This window comes from Corvus brachyrhynchos, unplaced genomic scaffold (assembly GCF_000691975.1).
Source record: "Corvus brachyrhynchos isolate BGI_N302 unplaced genomic scaffold, ASM69197v1 scaffold116, whole genome shotgun sequence".
NCBI lineage: Eukaryota > Metazoa > Chordata > Aves > Passeriformes > Corvidae > Corvus > Corvus brachyrhynchos.
Window position 1 is genome coordinate 7,904,394 of NW_008240221.1, and position 18,632 is coordinate 7,923,025.

Here is an 18,632-nt window from a genome sequence, read left to right on the forward strand (position 1 = left end):
ATACTGAAGACGGTAATCATGCAAAGACAGAAAAAGATTTTAAAAATGGAAATAATCTTTTTATACCAGAATGAGAGCAATTGGGACAAATTCCCCTGTGGATTATCCATCTCTTTAAGACTTCCTACCTAAATCACATCTTCTAGAGAAAGATCACAGTCTTCAAAAAAAAGCTTAAGTCTTCAGTTAGAAAAGGGTTGGTGTGATTCTTTATCCTGTATTATGAAAAACATTAGATTAAGTTATTGAAATGGTTCCTCTAAATTATATAAAAATATTGTTCTCATTTCTCCTAAATTTACACTTCTAACATTTACTTAATATCAATAAGAACATTAATAACTATGACTTCATCTTCATTGCCATCCTCCTTTATGTATGACAGTAGTTAAAGTTCAAATCCTACATTTCTCACTTCAGAAGATTTTTTTTCCCTCTGAGATAACTGTTGGCTAGATTTGGTATTTCAAAGTCATTTTACTGAATTTATTTTTCTTTTTTCCTAATTCTCAGTTTCAAAGGTCTTCCATCTTGGTCATATTTCATCCAGAAAAAAGTATTTTTCAATCTGGAGAGCACAGACACTTCATATTTAAACTAATTCCACAGCTATCCCATCAGCAATCCCTGACACAAACAGTTCTGGGTTTCCACAGTTGTTTTGCACCTTGACCCTTTTCCCTTTGCCCCCACTCAGATTTGTCCAGAGAATTTCAGGAAAGCATCAAGGATCCATGTACACCAGCCCATAGCTTTTCCACTGATGTGCCAGGCCAGCTCCAGTATTTTTTAATTGAGACCAGAACAGAATGTGTGAAATTTCTAGTGGAATTCCTCACACTGGGATTCAAACCACAGTTGAATACCATATGCTTCATAAGAATGCTTATTTTTCCTCTTGCACTTTGAATTAAAAGCAAAACCACACAAATGAGGTAGTAGAGAAAAACCTAAAAAGCAATCCCAAAATTATATTCATAATAGCCCCAAAAGACACCCAAGAAAGGACTCATTTCCAAGAACTGATATTTAAATGAAAAGGTTCTCATCAAATTGAGCTAGACTTAAACCTCAACCAATTATATTTAAATATAATGAAAAATAAATACAGCTGAGCTAGTAAGATAGCTGTAATAGCTAAAGGTCTGTCAGCCCTTCCAGCATAAACCTGGTTTGTTCGGGGATTATAAGTGCAGTAAAAATGTGTTCCAGGCTGAAAGTTGGCAGAAAAAGGTTGTCGTTTTAGAGGTTGGGATTTTATTTTATTTTTTTAAATTTTAAATAGGTTCAGAAAAAAAGAAGGATTGGCCACTTTTAAGATAGTGTTGGTAGACTTTGGAATTTTCCAACACTATTTCTGACATTCCCATAATTCAAAAAAAGACTGATTTTAAAAATAAGATGATGTAAGCTATTATTAGTCCATGATGTGAACTAACCACATGTTTCTTTTGGGATTTGTACAGGGGTTTATTTTTAAAAGGCAAGTGGGTTCAAACACAGGTCACTAGACTAATATAGTTTGTTTGACTCGTAGGTGGGATTTTTCAAGCACCCTCAGCAGTGGCCAAGCCCAGCTCCCAAGGGCTGGCATCAAATGGTGTCAAAAGCTGAGAACTTAATGCACCCCCACTCATCCGCTGGGATAATGACAATAAACTTAGATACACATTTATTCTTTTATTATTCACCTCTCATGCTTTCTCTTTATGATGGTTTTTTTTGTCTAAAATTCCCATATAATGGGATAGCACAGATTTAATGATATAATTTCTTCCCTACCACCTTCTCTCACTTAGAGAAGTAGGAAACAAGCTGAGCATCAAAGGCCCTTTACCCCCAAAAATGTCTCCCTAGCTGGTCTCTGCAAGGAGCACAGGACTATCTGGGCTGAGCACACACTTGTGGCCTTGGACAAGGAGCTCTGGTCATCCCTTGGACCCCTATGGACCACACCATGGCAGTAACACCAGACATGATGCAGACATAAAACTGGGAAAGAGATGAGCTGGGAATGCAATGTACTTGTGGCAGTTCTCTAGGAATATGACTAATCAGAGACAAGCGAAGATATTCTTTGTGTGTGAACAAGCATCACTGCAAAGGTATCTGTGATATCAAGGAACATGAAATTCCACCTTTATTCTACTTTCTGTCCATGGAAGAGAGTGGATGTTTATGCCCAGAGGGAGTGGGACTCCACTGCCACCACCACAAATATGAGCCAGGGCCTTCAAAGGGCTGCAAAACTCTGTTCTGATTAAGAAATCCCAAGTTCCACAGGGTCCTTCCAGCACTTTCCAAGCTCAGCTGTAGCTACAGAGCTGTTTTACTTTTGTTGATGTTGAGAACCTGCTATTTTTTACAAACATGCTTCAGAAAAGATTCTGTTTCTCTGCTTTCAAAAGAACCAGCAAGATGATGGTTTCAGACACAGTGCCCTGGTGAAGGAAATCAGCATTTACATTTGGGTTTAAAAGGAACTGGTCAAGGATTTCACCTACCAGCTTTAGAAGGGTAACCAAACTAGGAGGGTTTTGATTATTCCAGAATATAGTTTTTTCTCTCATCTTTGGTGTGTTTTTTTGGTACGTTGAATGATTTCTCTATCGTGTTTCTGAGGAATCATAAGCAAATTTTCATCTTGATTATGTGAAAGAGAAAGAGAATGCTAAAATCTGAAAATGTATTATAAAATAGAATTGCATAAATACTTTCTGACAAGCAGCAGTTAATATTAATGAGACATGAAATCAGATCTGTATTTCTCTATTTATTTACATAATGAAGTATGCTAACAAAAATTACTTGAGTTTTTGTTTTTCAACTTCCTTCTTTATAAGTAAGTTTTCATTTCACTCAGTGTTAAGGTGTTTTAAAATGTGGGCTTTAAAAAACATTTACACAGACCATTCATAGCATCTGGGGTGAGAAACCATATTCATTTGTATTTTATATCACTAATAACAGCTCTAAAGTACTAATCTCATCTTTCTCATACTCACAGTTATGTGGGTTTCCAGGATCAGATTTGGCAGGCAGGTTGTCCTCATTAAGGAGAATTAAGAAATACTGGCAGTGGGTCAGTGTGACCAATCTTTCACTCTACAGGAGTGAAAAGAAAACAGGAGACTGGAAAGAAGCAGAAAGCACAAGTTAAAAGCATATCGCAATAAAGTCTTTTCAGCTAAATGATATTTTAGTATTTCTCCATCACTGAAGGGTGTATGCTACATATATTAGGATTACTTCTGAAATTCTTAGTTACTGAGTACTATACACCGTGATAGACTTCTTTTTTTTCCCAGCTGGAGATGAAGGGAGTCATGGGTCAGATCAACCTGGTATGACCCAGTGCCTGGTTGAAAGAACACCACAGGTTTTACTTCAAACTCCTCCTGCACGAGCCTTTAAAGGAGCATAAATTCAGAGGAGAGAGATTTTCTTTGTCATGCTGAGTGTCCTTCAAAGGTGAGGATTTGCCATGTTTTAACATAACACAAGGGAAAGCACTTCTGTACTCAGCCTGAGATTCACCTTGCCTAGAACTCCCCAAAACCTGCACAGATTTCATTCCCATTCTACACTCACCCTTCCTGCCTCCAGTCTGGCCTGGTGGGCAGTGCTCCCAAAAGCTTTGTAGGCAGACAGGAGTTCTGTGCCCTAGTCTTCTAAGGGGCTGTGAAAGGCAAAAATATTTTGTTGTTCATCTAAGCTATCATCATCCCGCAAATCCACGTAAGAACCTCAGATGCAGTCAAGTTGACAGTTTTTATCAGTCCTAAACCCTATTTTGTGGAAGGCATGTCAGTGTAAGAGAGAGATTATCTGAACCTGAATACCTGGAAGCTGTAAATGATCAGAGAATCATAGAATCATTAGGGCTGGAAAAGACCTCCAAAATCACCAAGTCCAACCTTTGACCAAATACTGCCAAGCCCACTAAATCATATCACAAGGTTCCACGTCCTCTTATTTTTGAAAACATCCAGGAAAAGTGATTCCACCACCTTCCTGGGCAGTCTGTTCCAGTGCACAACCACTCCTTCAGTGGTGAAATTTTTCCTATAATCCACCCTGAACCTCCTCTGACACAACCTGAGGCCATTTCCCCTTGTCCTATTGCTAGTTGCCTTGGAGTGCAACTGTGTACTCAAAAAAGAAGTGCAATTGTGTCCCTCAGCATGAAATCATGGCTATTACAAAAAAAAGAAAAAAAATTATCATGCAGTGGGGTCATCAATCCAGTTGTCAAAAATAATATAAAATAATTATTTTGACTCCCTTCAATAAGATCTTTAATAATTTTTTCATCATGTTTTATTAAAAGGTGACAACAGTATTGAAAAATGGATTTCATTCACCTCTCTGCCAAGCACTGATGTTGGGGGCAGGAAGAGCTGTGGCTTCACTCCTGCTGGGTAGGCATCAGCGAACAAGCTGCACTGTTTTCACTTGGGGGGATTTATGGTTTGTGAGGGACCAGGGAACTGTGAGAGAGAAGAGTGGGCAGACAGCCTTTTCCTTCCCCACAACGCAGAGGACAGGGAAAGAATTTGGTCACAAAGTTTCAGGTGTAATCAGAGCAGCTCTGCTCAGAGAACAAAATGTCATCTTGTCTGGGAACCTTCATCCTCTGAGGGGACCACAGGATGTATCAAAGTAGTGTGGGGGAATGGGGGAAAAATGCAACAAGGGGAGGAAAAGTTAGATTAAATCTGTGCCTTCTCTGTATCTAAATTCTTTCCCAAGGCTGGTTTTGTAGAAGGCATGTTTAAATCTGTTGAATGCTCAAGCGTCAGTCAGAGAACTAAACATAATTTGAAGTCTCACTTCACACTTCTATTTCCATTTCAGTAAGTCCTTTTAGCTGAACGCCACAGGCCTGGTGGTGACCTGGGCTAAGGGAACAAAGCTCTGAGGCACCAGCAGCTCACAATCTCCTTTTCAACTGTCAAAATATAGCCATATCCTCCTCACCCTCAAACCTCCTGTCTTTTCCTGCGACTCCTAACTCCATACTCCACTATCTTTTAAGGAAAATGAGATTAAATCAAATCCTTCCTCAATGTGGTTATAAAAGGAGAATTTCCTTAAAACACTCACTCAGAGTAGTTCCTTCTAAGGTTTTACTTATGTTGTGTTTAAGAAACCTGAGGAATTTTCAATATGAGAACCACCCACCCTGGGCTGCATTACTTCAAAAACCAAATGTTCAACTCTTTTCAGCTCTATTGTTAGATTACTTTGTTATGTGATACACTCCCCCACTGCATGCTTTGTGACACTGGGAATCATAAACCCTCCATCTTGGAAATGAACTCTGGTATGTACATAACCCACATACCAGGGAGCAGGGCTTGGTGGCACTCACAGCACTGCCTGTGTTATGAGGTGTTAGTGAAAGTTTTGGTCTCTTCAGCCTCTTTTATTGGTTCTGCAGTTGATTCCTTACTTACAGATGTTTTCAAAACCATCAGTTCCGAGGAAAGTCTACTTATTGCCAAAAGTTTACAGCTGAATTTCTTGGCATTCACAAGCAATGATTTCATCAGAACATGAAATAAGTCAGGGCTGCTGTTGAGAGACACCATTTTATAATCCAGCATTGTAAATTTAAGATTTTTATTTGCTGCAGAGTTTGGTTTCCATTTGTTCAACCCTCTGATAGGTGTATGGCTTGGGAACAGATATAGAAGTTTTACAAGCCCTTTGTGCAATTTAAAACCCCTCTATAGAATACCATAGTGCACTGCCCATTCACATCATTAAAGACTTTTACAAGAGTATCATGTTCACACTTATATGTACTTTACTCTAGCGACCCTCCCCGTGCCATGTTTGAATTATTATAAACGGGGCCATGCAGAAATCTGCCTCAATAGCTGAAGTAGGGAGCCTTTGTTTAAAATTCAAATAACAGTTAAATGGTGTCTGTTTGTTCCTGATCAACACTCTGCATACAAAAAAACCCGTTGCACTTTCTTAAAAGGCAGCAAATGTGGACAAATATTAGCTTTTGGAACTAAAGGGGAAGTTATTCATTCACTCAGCAGTGCTTTGCAAACTATCAATCTTCCAGGTATTTCTATTAGCTTTAATCATTGAGGTTGTTTGTTTGGAGCAATTCCTAAGAGAATAAGGGTACCTTTGGCTCTTATCTCCTGTCATCAAAGCATCCATTAGGAAATCCAAGCCCTGTAGGCAAGCTCAAGGGATTACTCAAAGAGGTTTTCTTGAAACAATCAAGAATTTGGTGCCCTCTCTTCAGTGCACAGGAGTTCAGTTGGAAACCATAATCTGAAAGAGAGGTTTATCTGGGGCTTAATACAATTTGAACAGGATTTTGTTCAAGGCAAACTTACAGATAAAAGCACCTTAAGTATGTTGAAACAAAGATGAGCCTGCATTCCTTGTGGTGCTGTTTCTAAGTCCAATAGTCTGTCAACAAAGTGGGGGGTAAAAGCTCTAAAAGTCTTACAATTATCACAATAGTCAGTAGATTGGACCACTGAGAAGCTAATTAATAGCTTTTTAATAAAGGAATGCTGATTAAGTGTGAAGCAGACAAAAGATGGTGCATTATTGGGGGCTGGAAGACTTGCCAAGGAACAGAAAGCTTGAGGATGGGGTAAATGTAAAGATTTGAAACTTGTTAAGTAGAAAAAAAATATCTTTGAGATATGAGATGAGCCTGAACTGAAAAAAAAAAAAAGAGAATCTGGAGTGCATATAACCCTAAATTTCCACAGTGTTTGGATTGGAGTATCTCTGTTCTTCAGATGCAGGGATTTAATTCAGCTCACTGCTAATGGAAAGAGACAAGAGATATGGACAAAATGCTAATGCAGCTTTACATTTAGGATCCCTTGGCTTTGGAGACAGTCCAGTGTAGTAGAGCTAGGATTTGGATGATGTGGATTTATCTGCTGCTTCTTTCACTTGAGTGCCTTTCCCTCTTTGGCTTTCCTTATCTGGGAAAGGAAATGATGAATGGTTTGAGATAACTGAAAAAAAATATAACATGAGATTTAGATTTCTGTTCTGCTGCTTTCCCAAGAGTCTCAGCTCTGAGTTGAAGCTCTGGTTCTGTAGGGACAGAGCACAAAGTCTGCCTCTGCCTTGAGGAGCTTACTATAGTTATTGGGCCCAACTGAGCCCCAAATGAGCAAATAGGAAATTTTTAAGGACAAGCATTATGTTTCAGCTTCTTCAGGTAACAGATACAGTTATGCTTTTCTTTAAATTGGAAGCTTTTCAGAACACAGAACCAGGGAATGTGGGTGCCCATCTATAAGGAGAATGATGTGGACAATGTGCATTTGAAATTTCAAAGGGTTTATTTGACACAAGTCTGTTAAAAAAACCTTAGCGATAATTAGAATGCTCATTTGTCATGACAACACAGCTCTTTTCAGGACTGAAACTGAATTAAAGCATAGGATGCAAGGCATAAGATTTAATGTTTCATTTTCAGGACAGAGAAGAATTGGCAGCATTGTACCTCAGAGGCTCATTCTAGAACCTGTTTTACTCAATTTCCTCACCAATGACCTGGAAATGGAAATGAACTGTGACATCTCCAAGTGTGGTGATGAAATTAAGATTTTTTTAGATAGCTAAATATTATCTCAGTGACAAGAAACAGGAGGATCTCACAATGTCTTTGGCTGCAGCTAGAAATAGCCATCAAGACATCAGATATCACTGGAAGAACACCACCCAAATGCCATTGTTTTACATGTATATAAAACTTTTTGTACACCTACCTCCTCAGTGCTCTTTGTTGTTTTGTGATCTCAAGAAGGATGTGGTGGAATTAGAGAGAGTACAGAGAAGAGTAAGCAGGTGATGGAGGTGCTATTTTACAAGAAAACATTAGAAAGGTTTGAACATTTTTGTTTCAAGAGGAAAAGGCATATAAAAAACTCCTGCAAAATCCTGATAGCATGTACAACTGTTATCTGGAAGGTATTTCTTTATGCAGTAGCTAGTTAGAATTCTGAAACATATGGCCATGGGAAGTTGTGAGAGAGGACAGTTTTAGCAGGTTCAAAGTAGATTGGATAAATTCATGAACACTAGATTATAAATCAGTGATGGCAGGGCTAAGCAGAGATGTGTCTTCTCCATTCCTTATAAACAAATTTTGATGGGAGATGGACTACAGAGTGTGAGCAGGTTCATGTTCTCTCCCAAAACAGCATTTCATACCATCACTGTCAGAAGCAGAACACTCAGTTTCTACTCATCTGACCCATAATGCCATTTCTTATGTCCTGTTAATTTTTTTCAATGTCGGACATTTATTCTTGTTAAACTAATAGAGGCTAAATATGGAATATACACAGTAGTACCTCCCTAGAAATGGAAACTGAGAATTATGATGTAATAATGCTTCATTTCCAAGAGCTGCACATCACTGCATCAATGTGAATTACCTATGTACCCAATGTGCTGTAGCAACACCAGGTTAGGAAGAAAGTGATTTTCTCAGGGAAGAAAACAATCAAAATAGTAACTTTTACATGAGCCTGGTAATTCGTCAGGTTACCGTACAAAATCTAGACTCAGTAAAAGCACTTCACATGGTTCCAAAATCCTTTCTTCATCCTAACAAATGTACATGTCTGTAGAATTGTAAAATGTAATTAGCTTTCATTGATTCAAAGTCCATCTGTGGTCAGGAATATTTTTACATGATCCCGTAAAAGGAGTCTGTTATAGGCTATACAGTCCATCTGTAGAACTGAGTGAGCATGAGTTACAGAGAGAAGTTCTTAATTTTTTTTTCAGGCAGATCATGCTGGTTCTGTCTAGTCTTATTCCCAATTTTCACCTGCTTCACAACATCTCTGTCTGACACGAAACTTCAGTCTTCATTGAATCTCTTTAAGTCAACCCATTCCAAAAGCCTTGCAGAAGGTAACATAGCCCAAGCCCAGCTGCCATCAGCAAATCTTTCCTGCTTCTTTCAGTGCACAATATGCAAAAATGTAAAATGGTTCAACAGAAAACTCCTCTCTTAACATTTACCAGGGAAAGTTCTCATCCTGCAGATATTCACAGTCAGACAGAAAGGTAAGCTTTTAAAATGCAGCAGCATGCAATGGTCCTCGGGAAAGGTACAAATTCTGAGATTGACATCAAAGGCAGAGGACTAACGAGGGACTTTTAAAGTATTTCCTGCACTGAGACTAAACTAAATCTCCCACCAGGACTGGCTCTGTGAAGAGGCAAAGCAGGCAGTCATTGAAGGAAGTGGGTTATTGACAGTGGCAAAACAGCCACAGTCCCATTTCCAGCTCTTCCTGTGCCAGAAAAGGCAAACTTAGTTGCTACTGTCCCGAAGAGAGAAGTCAGAGCAGCATCTCCTGCTGTGAGGGCAGTGGACCCTCCTAGTGGAAACAGTTAAGGTCTCTTTATCTCCTTTAGGCACTGTAAGCTCCTTCAGCTCATACATTAATGAAAAATCTTAGGTCTTGTCCTGTGACATCTTACATACCCTGAGAATGTAGCCAAGGGCAGAGCCACTCTACTTTTTCTTGCTCATCTAGTTTATTTTTTTTTTTCCTTTAAACTGTTTTTTTACTTGTATTTCTATTTTTTATTATTTTGGATTTATTTCACTGTCTCTTGCTCTAGTTACTATTAAGCTGACTGTATGTATTTTAGATAACTTCTTTGTCTTCTTCATAAATCCCTAACATCACAATACCTTTCAAGTCAATGCAGCTGCCATGAAGAAATATTCTCTAAAACATTGTGAGTAAATTTAAAGTCTTGGAAATTTCTGTGTGCTTTTGTTTTTGCTCATTAATTCTATTTCAGTTACTTCAGTTAAAGTCATCAAACATCTTGCAGTTGTGCACGGATGTGATTAACCTGAGATGCAAATTACAAGCAAAACTTGAAGCCTGAAAATTAGCTACAGATCTTTACAAAATTGGCCTTTGTTACCAGACACTTGTGACAAAATTCTGCAAGAAAGTGTTTAATGTATCTCACACTTACTGAGTTATCATAAAACTTTGGATTTGGCATCTGGATGACATTTTAATTTTTGACTAAAAACTTGGAAGTAATGGATACAGTTTGCCCTAAGGTTGTCCTCTATTCACCTCAGATTCAATTCCTTTACTTATTTGGTGTGGTTTTGCTTGTGAGACAGTTCTTACTAGAGTAGGTATGGAATGATGTCACCTTAACCTTAGACACAGAAAAAATAAAAGAACTTCCAGAATAAGATATCTTCCTGTGCCTATATAAGCTTTGTATAATATATGTTAGAAGCATCTCTCCCCATTGATTTTAGTGGAAGTGAAAAATGAGTCATATCCTAACTTTGTTTTTCAAAGGTCAGGATTGCCAGATCTTGCCCTTTTAACTTGCTGCAGATACTTGAAAGATATAAAACCTAGATAAGGCAATTCAGAACCCCTAAACTAGATGTCTCTTCTGAATAATACTCTGACAGTATGAGTCTGGCTTTTAGAGACATTAATTACTTTACTTCAGCATTTCAAAAGCAGTGCTTAATGTAGGAGCTGTGACTCTCCCTTCTCTGTGTGCCCAGCTCAGTTGTGCATACTTGGGAATCTCAGCCCCATTTTAGATGTCTAGTGTGTTTTGAGGGGCTCTCCCAAATATCAGGAGTTCTCACAGGTCCTGTGTGGTACTGCCTGCTTCCCCATCAGAGCATCTTGAACATGAGAGCATCTCAGAGCTGTGTGTACCCATGAACGAAGAAATTAATTGAACTTTTCTGCCCTGGCAGTCAGATTCATTCAATTGTATTTCAACCAAGTATCCTGGCATGGAACTGAAAACCTTTCGCAGCAGAAGACATTTCAGTTGCCAATAACAAGCATATTCTAGTAAAGAAAAATGTGTTTCTATTTTTTTCTTCTTTTAAAATACTTGGCTATTGCTGCAGATCTAATTTCAAACAACAATTTAAAAAAAACATTTTACAATAATGAATAGTTTATTTTTTAGTATTTAAAAGAACCTAATATTGGGATTATGGCCAACATTATTTTTTTCTTTCTCTCAATCAGTTTTCTTATCTGTGTCTCTGTTTGACTGAAATTTGCCTTGGTCTTTAAGTAAGAAAGAACACTGGGGCCTCCTACAGTTTACTTTTTGATTGTAGCTGGTGTTCAAGTATCACACAGAAACTACAGTCATAACAAAGGGGCACATCAGCAAAACTACTTTACTAGCACACATAGAGTACTCTGTTTGCAAAGGTAGTACTTATCTGTCCAAATTTTGATATATACGATCTTTAATTTCTGCTTGTGACGTCATCAGTGGAAAGAAAAAGGCACTTTTTGGATGCAATTTGTCTTAGTCTGACTGAGATGTTTAAAATTGTCCAGATGAATGGCATCCAAAGCCTGTACATTTTTCCATTGACTATAAAGGAAGCCTAGACAGCTTGTTCAAATGTAAATGTCTATACTGCAGATGTCTAAAGTGAAGTGAAAGGAATCCAGGGAGCTTAGCATCCAAAACCAAGAATGTGGATATCATATTGAGAAGATCTGAACCATACAGATATTAAAGGACATGTCTAGCATCAGAGATGACACCTGAGTAGCCATGCCAAGAATGGAATACATATTTCTCAAATTCCAGAATTCTAATATTTTAACCACAGACTATCTTTTCTATGAAATGAATAGGAATATAAATTTTTTCACATCTTGAAGTAATGCTTGTAGCTAGTACAGAAAGATTTTGGCTAACCTCCCAGCCATACCTTCCATTTCCACCTACCCACAATATCTCTACACAAGCGTTCAAAGGAATATTTAGCTTTTTACTCATTTAAGGAAACTAGTAAAGACACAAATAATACATTCAACCCAGGAAAAACAGCATGGTATAGGATACAAGAGCTATACTTTCTTGGGAAAAAAAGTTAATTTTATAGAAGAAAAGAAAAGCTTGCAGTGTGAGAGAGAATTGCATCCCTTCCTCTTCACTTTTTTGTTAACTGAAGCCATAATCCCAGGAAAAATATCTGAACAGATGTTTTCCCTTGAAAACATTCCAGAAAATGAAAGCACACATGGCATACTGATCTGCTACTTCCTTCAACACATTCTCGTTCAGAGATAACAAATGTACCATGTGATGTTGCCATAGTAGCCTCTTGTATTTCACCACTGAGTGAAGCAGAGGACGAAGTGAATATCTCCCCATACTCTGGGCACTGGGCTGGCTACAGTAGCAGATTGTGCTTGTAGCATTTGTAGCATATTCTCTGACATTGCCCTGTCTGTTGTGTTTTAGAGTACATGTGCTGAAGCACAGTGTGCAGCAAGCAGATACAAAGCTCAGGTATCTCCTATGGCCAGATTCTCTGGTCCATTAACTTTCTATGGCCTCCCTGTCATACTCTATCTGCATGTTTTTCAAACAGACCACAAACTCCTTTTCAGTGAGTTTTCTGTTAATGTATGCAATGAAGCTGGTCAATGTTAAGGCTGTTTATAAAAGAATGCCAGAAAGTAGAGGACAAATATCAAACAGAAAAAAACCCCAGAACATAACCAAACAACACTATTAATGCTGCAAAAGTATTCATTGGAGGCAACAATCATTGGCAAAAAGACCTATCTTATCTACTTGAGAAACTGGAAATACTAGAAATGTTTTAGAATACAGTGGAGAATCTTGAAATACTGAAAAAAGAACTGACAGGAAATATTATAGGACAAGAAAGAAATTGTTAAAAAGGAAACATGACTGAAACAGAGGTATTTAAGGATATGTGTTTCTCAGGAAAGCTATAACTAAAGCAGGACTTGGTAGATCAATGTATTCACATTCTCACATTGACTTTAAAGTAGACTAATGACAGATGAATACAACCACACACATTGAGAAGAGAGCAAAGTCTGCCTGTGTCAGCATCATTCCTGGAGAGTGCTCTAGAACATGTTCTGTGCCTCTAAACCTAATGATGAACTTGAATAATGTATAAAGTCATTAAATACTATTTGGAATTGTAGCCTGAATGACTTCTCTTTTCAAGTATAGTGAGAGAGACAAAAGGTGCTAAAAATAATAGCACCCCAGCCATTTCTGAGTAATTTTCTTTGAAGAAAATAACAGTCAAATAAACATGAAGATGACAGTAAGATTTTTTTAGCTTTGCCTTTTCTAAACTCATGATCTTTGGAGATATTCACAGAAAGTTATTAGTCAATCCTGGTCTGATTCACTTAAATGAAATGAAGAGCTACTCATGGGTATGGTTATTACTAGGGTTCTCAATTTCAAAAGGACAAATTAAGTTATCTAGTTAATAAAGTCAGCCGCATTAATGAGCCTATAGACTTCACTGTACTGTAAGCTTGGGAATTGTCTCTATTAATAGTACAAAATACAAGAACTCCTACCCCTGTGTAGTAGACTAACTTTTCCAAATCACAGAAAATACTTAAGAGTAAGCAGAGATTGTACAAGAAATGCAAAATCAAAACCAAACAGAAATAAAATAAGGACTGCTCTGTAAAGAAAATAATATTTTAAAGACAAGTCATGAAAGATCATAACAACTGTCAAGAACCAAACACAATTAAAAATTGCACCTGGAAAAGGAGAAAATAAATAAGAGAAGGCAATTAAAAAATTATTTTTTATGCAGCGAGTATTGGGAGATTCAGCAAGACTTCAAGGTGTGACTGAAAAGAGTAAATGAATGTTACCTCAATTTTTAACATTAATAGTTCTGCTGAGTATGGAATCAGAGGACTAATGGTTTAATGTGAATGGAAGTATAAAAATTGGCATGGAAATAGAAATTATAAAATTAAAAGCAGAAATCAAGAATCCTAGTACATCATTGTGTGAAAATCATCCAGAATTCTGAAATTCTGATGTCGTAGCAAATAGTTTAAATTTTTTTTTTAACTTTTTGAGATTAGTACTGAATAACTGGAAATTATTCAGCAAGTCAGCACTAAATATTTAAATAAAGGAAAGTTGTGTACCCAACTACAAGATCAAACCTGAAGATAGTTTGGATAGATTTGTAGCTAAAGATAAATGGAAAAATCCTAACAACTGTAACGTGGATTTGCTAAGGTTTGCCTATACCATATTTTTCTGATAGCTTTCTCTGATGAAACAGGGGATTAAAAACCGTACATTTCTACACCTATAAGTAATTTTTTTAAAAGGACATTATTGTTTAAATGAAAGAGATGTCCATGGATGATGCTAAAAGAAGAAGCATCAAAGGTTTCAGCGCCCAAGAAGTACGTGAGTTAATGATTAGTGTCAGGGAGGGTGAATAGCAGGAGGGTGTCAAGGACCACAGTAATAAATTAAATTCAATAGGCCAGGCTGCAACTTTTACTTAGGGACTTATAAAAAAGGGTTGCAGTTATAAACTAGGTATTCATCAACTAGAAATGACCGAGGAAAAAGACAGAGAGATCCATTTATAAACGAAATGAATATATCATCAACAAGCTGTTCCTGTGAAAATGATAAATGAGATCCCAAGTTAAATCTGCTGAGATAAGTAAGTACTTATGCTGTTTTAAAAATGATGCAGTGAATTCTTCCTCATTTGGTGATGTTTGCTATGTTATTCTGACAAAACGAAGACTGAAAGGCTGCAAAAAAATCACCAAGATTTACATTTATATATCAATCAATTCAATATCAAGTTAGGAAGAACAATGTGACCTGAGAACAACTGGATATAAACAATTAAAACTTAATTCACCCAGACATAAGTGAGATTCTAGAGCAGTTTTCCAACAGGAGTAGTAGGAAAAAAAAATCTGAACTATATATGCTACAGAATTGGTTTAGGGAAAAAGTTCTTCCTAAAATATCTGCCTGCAGAAGGATGAAAATAAAATCAATGGTCCCAGAAGTCCCTTGCATGTATTACTGTGTGTGACTTTGTAATGAACCTGTTTGTTTTTTTTTAAAGCTTAAAATGCTCACATCTTCTCAGAAATATATCTGTCTCATTGGGAAGATTTTTTGGAAGCCAGTGACATCAATTGAGAAGTCATAGGGAGAAAGTCAGACCTGAGGCAAACTCTCATAATTCCAAGGGGAATGCAAAATTTTAAGGAATATATGGTTACAAAAAATGTAAAAACATTATATATTTTGCAAAACATGTTTTCTGACCAGTCATAATAATTGTGATTTTGTTGTCAATAATCTTAGTATTACTAAAATAGAATCTATATTTATAAATGGTTTTAATGTCTGTATCCAATTGAATTAAACAACTTATTTAAGTATATGGGAAAAAAATACATGATTCCATGATTTCCAGAGAAGTACTTTTCTCTACTTTAATGAAATGAGCCTAACTAAAAGTTATATGGGCAAAAAATAATAAAATCACATTTCCATACAGAAACAAGACTAGGCAACACAAAGCACACTACACTGAGCCTTCACAGACAGAGTACCCAGAAGAAATAAGTACTCCTTTGCCCTAAGAAGTGGGTGCTCCACTGGAATATATAATATATTCACTGAAGAGGAGCAAGCTCTGTCAGGTCCTTCTAAAGCATAGTTGAGGGGAGAAGGTGGAAGGGAGAGAAAATATCTTGCCTCAATATAGGTGAAGGTACATCAGTGTTTTAACGTGGACCAGGAAGATGCTTTTGCAGCACCCTCCTCCCCACTGCTGTGCTTTGGTTTGCAGTCTCAAGTGGTCTCAGGCTGTGCAAACTGCTCCTTTGGATGAAACTAAAATGAAAGATGCACTGCAGGAGGACATGAAATGCACTTTAGCAGCTGACAAGTATTTAAGCTGCACAGTCAGACTAGAACTAGCCCGAAGTAAAAGCCCCAAAGTACTTTCAGTGCCGGTATCAGGTCCTTGGTTCTGTTTGGCTCCACAGACACACATCAGTTAGGTTTGGTCATGACACTTGCTCAATGTAGGCATATTCTGTGCCTCTAGCAAAGCCTCTTCTGTTTTCTTTTTCTTTTACTCATGGGGAAAAGTTATCACTGTATAGCACAAAAATTATGCTCAAAAAGAAACTACAATCTATATGCAAATGTTTTCAAGATGGGGATCACACAAAAGGATGAAAACCTGTGGGCAAGGTTTGAGGGAAAAGATGCAAGAAGATGGGAGACAGTTCAGACATCAGGAAATGACTGGGAGAAATTAAAAAAAAAAGTAAGAAACACTAATTAAACAAGTGGGAAATACAATAGGTAAAGGGATTGCAAGTGGAAATATTAACCATGTATTCTCCTTTCCCATGTAATTAAAAGGATGAGGGACATGTTGCAACTTGTTCTATTTCTTGTTCTTCCATAAAAAAGCTTTTTTTTTTTTTTCCAAATGAGGCAGCTACCAGGAAATCCTAGGCATCCTCATTTTCCCTTGCATAAAGTGGGATCTGAAAAGCCTGGACTGAATCTAGTGATGGCTAGCTCTTCTTCCAGTCTCCCCACAGGAACACATGGGCTTACTCATCTAAAGGAACATTTCCTCGTGTTCCTGTTCACAGGGCAGTTCTTTGGGGAAAGCTTTTCCTTTATTTATATGCAACTTCAGACAAGAGGATCAAAGAATTATCCACCTCCGAGTGACCAGTGAGTAGTCAGCTGCTGCAAGTGACACATGTGGATAGCATCAAAGAGTCTCAGACATAAAGGAGCAATATCTTGTACACCAGTAGCTTCTAAAATGGTAATTAGATGCTTAGTAAGAGAAGAAATCAATGAAAATCAACTGGAAAGCAGTGATAGAAAGGCTTGGACCTGTACGCTTTAGGGGATAGTGGAAGACAGGACAGAAAGACATCGATTCTTTTTCACATCCATGACTTCCAGATAATGCCACAAATAACAGTCACAAATGTTTATAATTCCTCCCAGCATGTATTTGAGCAATTATGTAAAAGAAGTTATGGCCCTTATCCCTGTTCCACTCCAATGAGAGGAATAGTGGCTTCAAGTTGTATCTGGTGAGACTACTGGTTCCAGTTATAGGCCCATGAGATAACTATGAACAAATTCTTTTTATATTTCCACTCTCTTTTTATAACAAATTCAAGGAAATTCCATGACAAAAAGCTGCTAACAGGGAGCTAATGACAGTTGGTAATTATTTGTGACCTTTTAGAACATCTAGTTTAGTAAAAGCTCAGTTTCTAAATCCAGGAGACAGATAGTTAAGATACTTCACCCCCTTGAAGTGAAATATAATGCCTCAGTACAGCCATAATATATATATTTTACTCTGTCTTTGATCTCCTGGGAGATGTGGAGATGTGTTCAGCTTCCCTCCAGTCAAAAGTTTTGCTTATTTCACAGAAGCTCGGTGTGTTCAAGAAGTTCAAGAAAGGCCTTTATTAGGTATGCAATTAACTTCACAAACTAGTCCTTAAACCCATAAGCATAAACATCTCCAACTTAGCTGCTGACAGCTGCCATAGAAAGAATTCCCCAGCAAGAATTCCCCAGCAATCTGCCAGAGAACTTACAGTGGCTCAGTGATGTGCTCCAAAACGTTCAAGTTACTTGTGCCTCTCCTTTAACCATGTAGTAACTGCAGGTCAGCCAAATGAAGGAAATCACCTCACTTCACCTTGTTCCCTTATGGCCTCTCTCAGTTGGCTCATACCTGAGCCACAGCTCACCTTTTCATTCACAGAAGCCTTGCAGAGGGTGCAGCCAGTGCCACTTGACAAGTCCCAGCAGGTCTTGACAGCTGAAGGAAGGCAAAGAATCAGCAGAAGTCCTGTGGATGCTGTGAAGAAAGAGGACTAAAGGCTTAAGTGACATCCAAGCAACTCTGGCATATTTTCAACAAATAGTTTTTAAAGTTGCCCATATCTCAGTTTGTTAGAAGCATGAGTTTTACTAGCAAGTAATTCTGGAAGAACAACCTATACTATAAATGGTATAGTAACTAAGTTAGAATAAGGAAAAAAAAACCCATAATTTGCTTTTTAGTTCATCTTACATGTTGCTGAGAATTGCAAGTTACAGTAAACTCACTTAATAGGTTTTTAAAGTGAAATTAAGTACTATTTTAAATGACCACATGAAAACATACCGAGGTATTGGCAGACAAGATTAATAGTTCCTCCTGTCTTTCCCATCCCCTTTATATTTTATTTTCTATTTCTGATAAATGAGAAAATATGATAGATATGAAATACTCTTGAAATTAAAAGACAACCAGCTCAGTGTCAATATTGATATTCTGTAGAATAACTACATTCACATAAATGTTAAACAATTCAGTAATGTGCCAGGCAGTGTTTATAAATGTGCACCAAAATAATAATCCAGATGAGAGCTGTTACATTACGAGATGATTATGCTTCTTTTACATACTTTATAATTAAATAGACCCTTTTTCTTTCAGTTTAATAGCCAGAAATAGTATCTCATTAGCTGTGCTTTCAATTTTACCCTTGTAACTCGGAAAATATTGTCCTATAATTAGCTCAGGGTACTTAAACCCTCCCAGCAAAACAGTAAATGCATATGGGTGTCTAGATGTGAAATCAAATTAAAGTAACACACAATGTGAGTCTTTTATTGTACAGGGTTGGAGTTTTTTCTGGCTTTTTTTTTTTTTTTTTTTTCCTAAATCAACTAGGGTT

At 37.4% G+C, this 18,632-nt stretch overlaps 1 long non-coding RNA gene across 2 annotated transcripts in view; it reads right to left on the bottom strand.

The window, feature by feature from the left end:
* The window catches only part of LOC108449254, a 23,199-nt gene extending 4,588 nt beyond the window's left edge, over positions 1-18,611 (bottom strand). Inside the window, exons 1-3 of one of the 2 annotated variants that reach the window (XR_001865408.1) lie at positions 17,658-18,611; positions 3,006-3,132; positions 129-215 (exon numbers count right to left, since the gene is read on the bottom strand). This is a non-coding gene — a long non-coding RNA (uncharacterized LOC108449254). Of the gene's footprint in view, positions 1-66; positions 216-3,005; positions 3,133-17,657 lie in introns of both variants that reach the window. The other variant, XR_001865407.1, reaches the window with a different exon arrangement.
* Between the last annotated feature and the right edge of the window lie 21 nt (positions 18,612-18,632).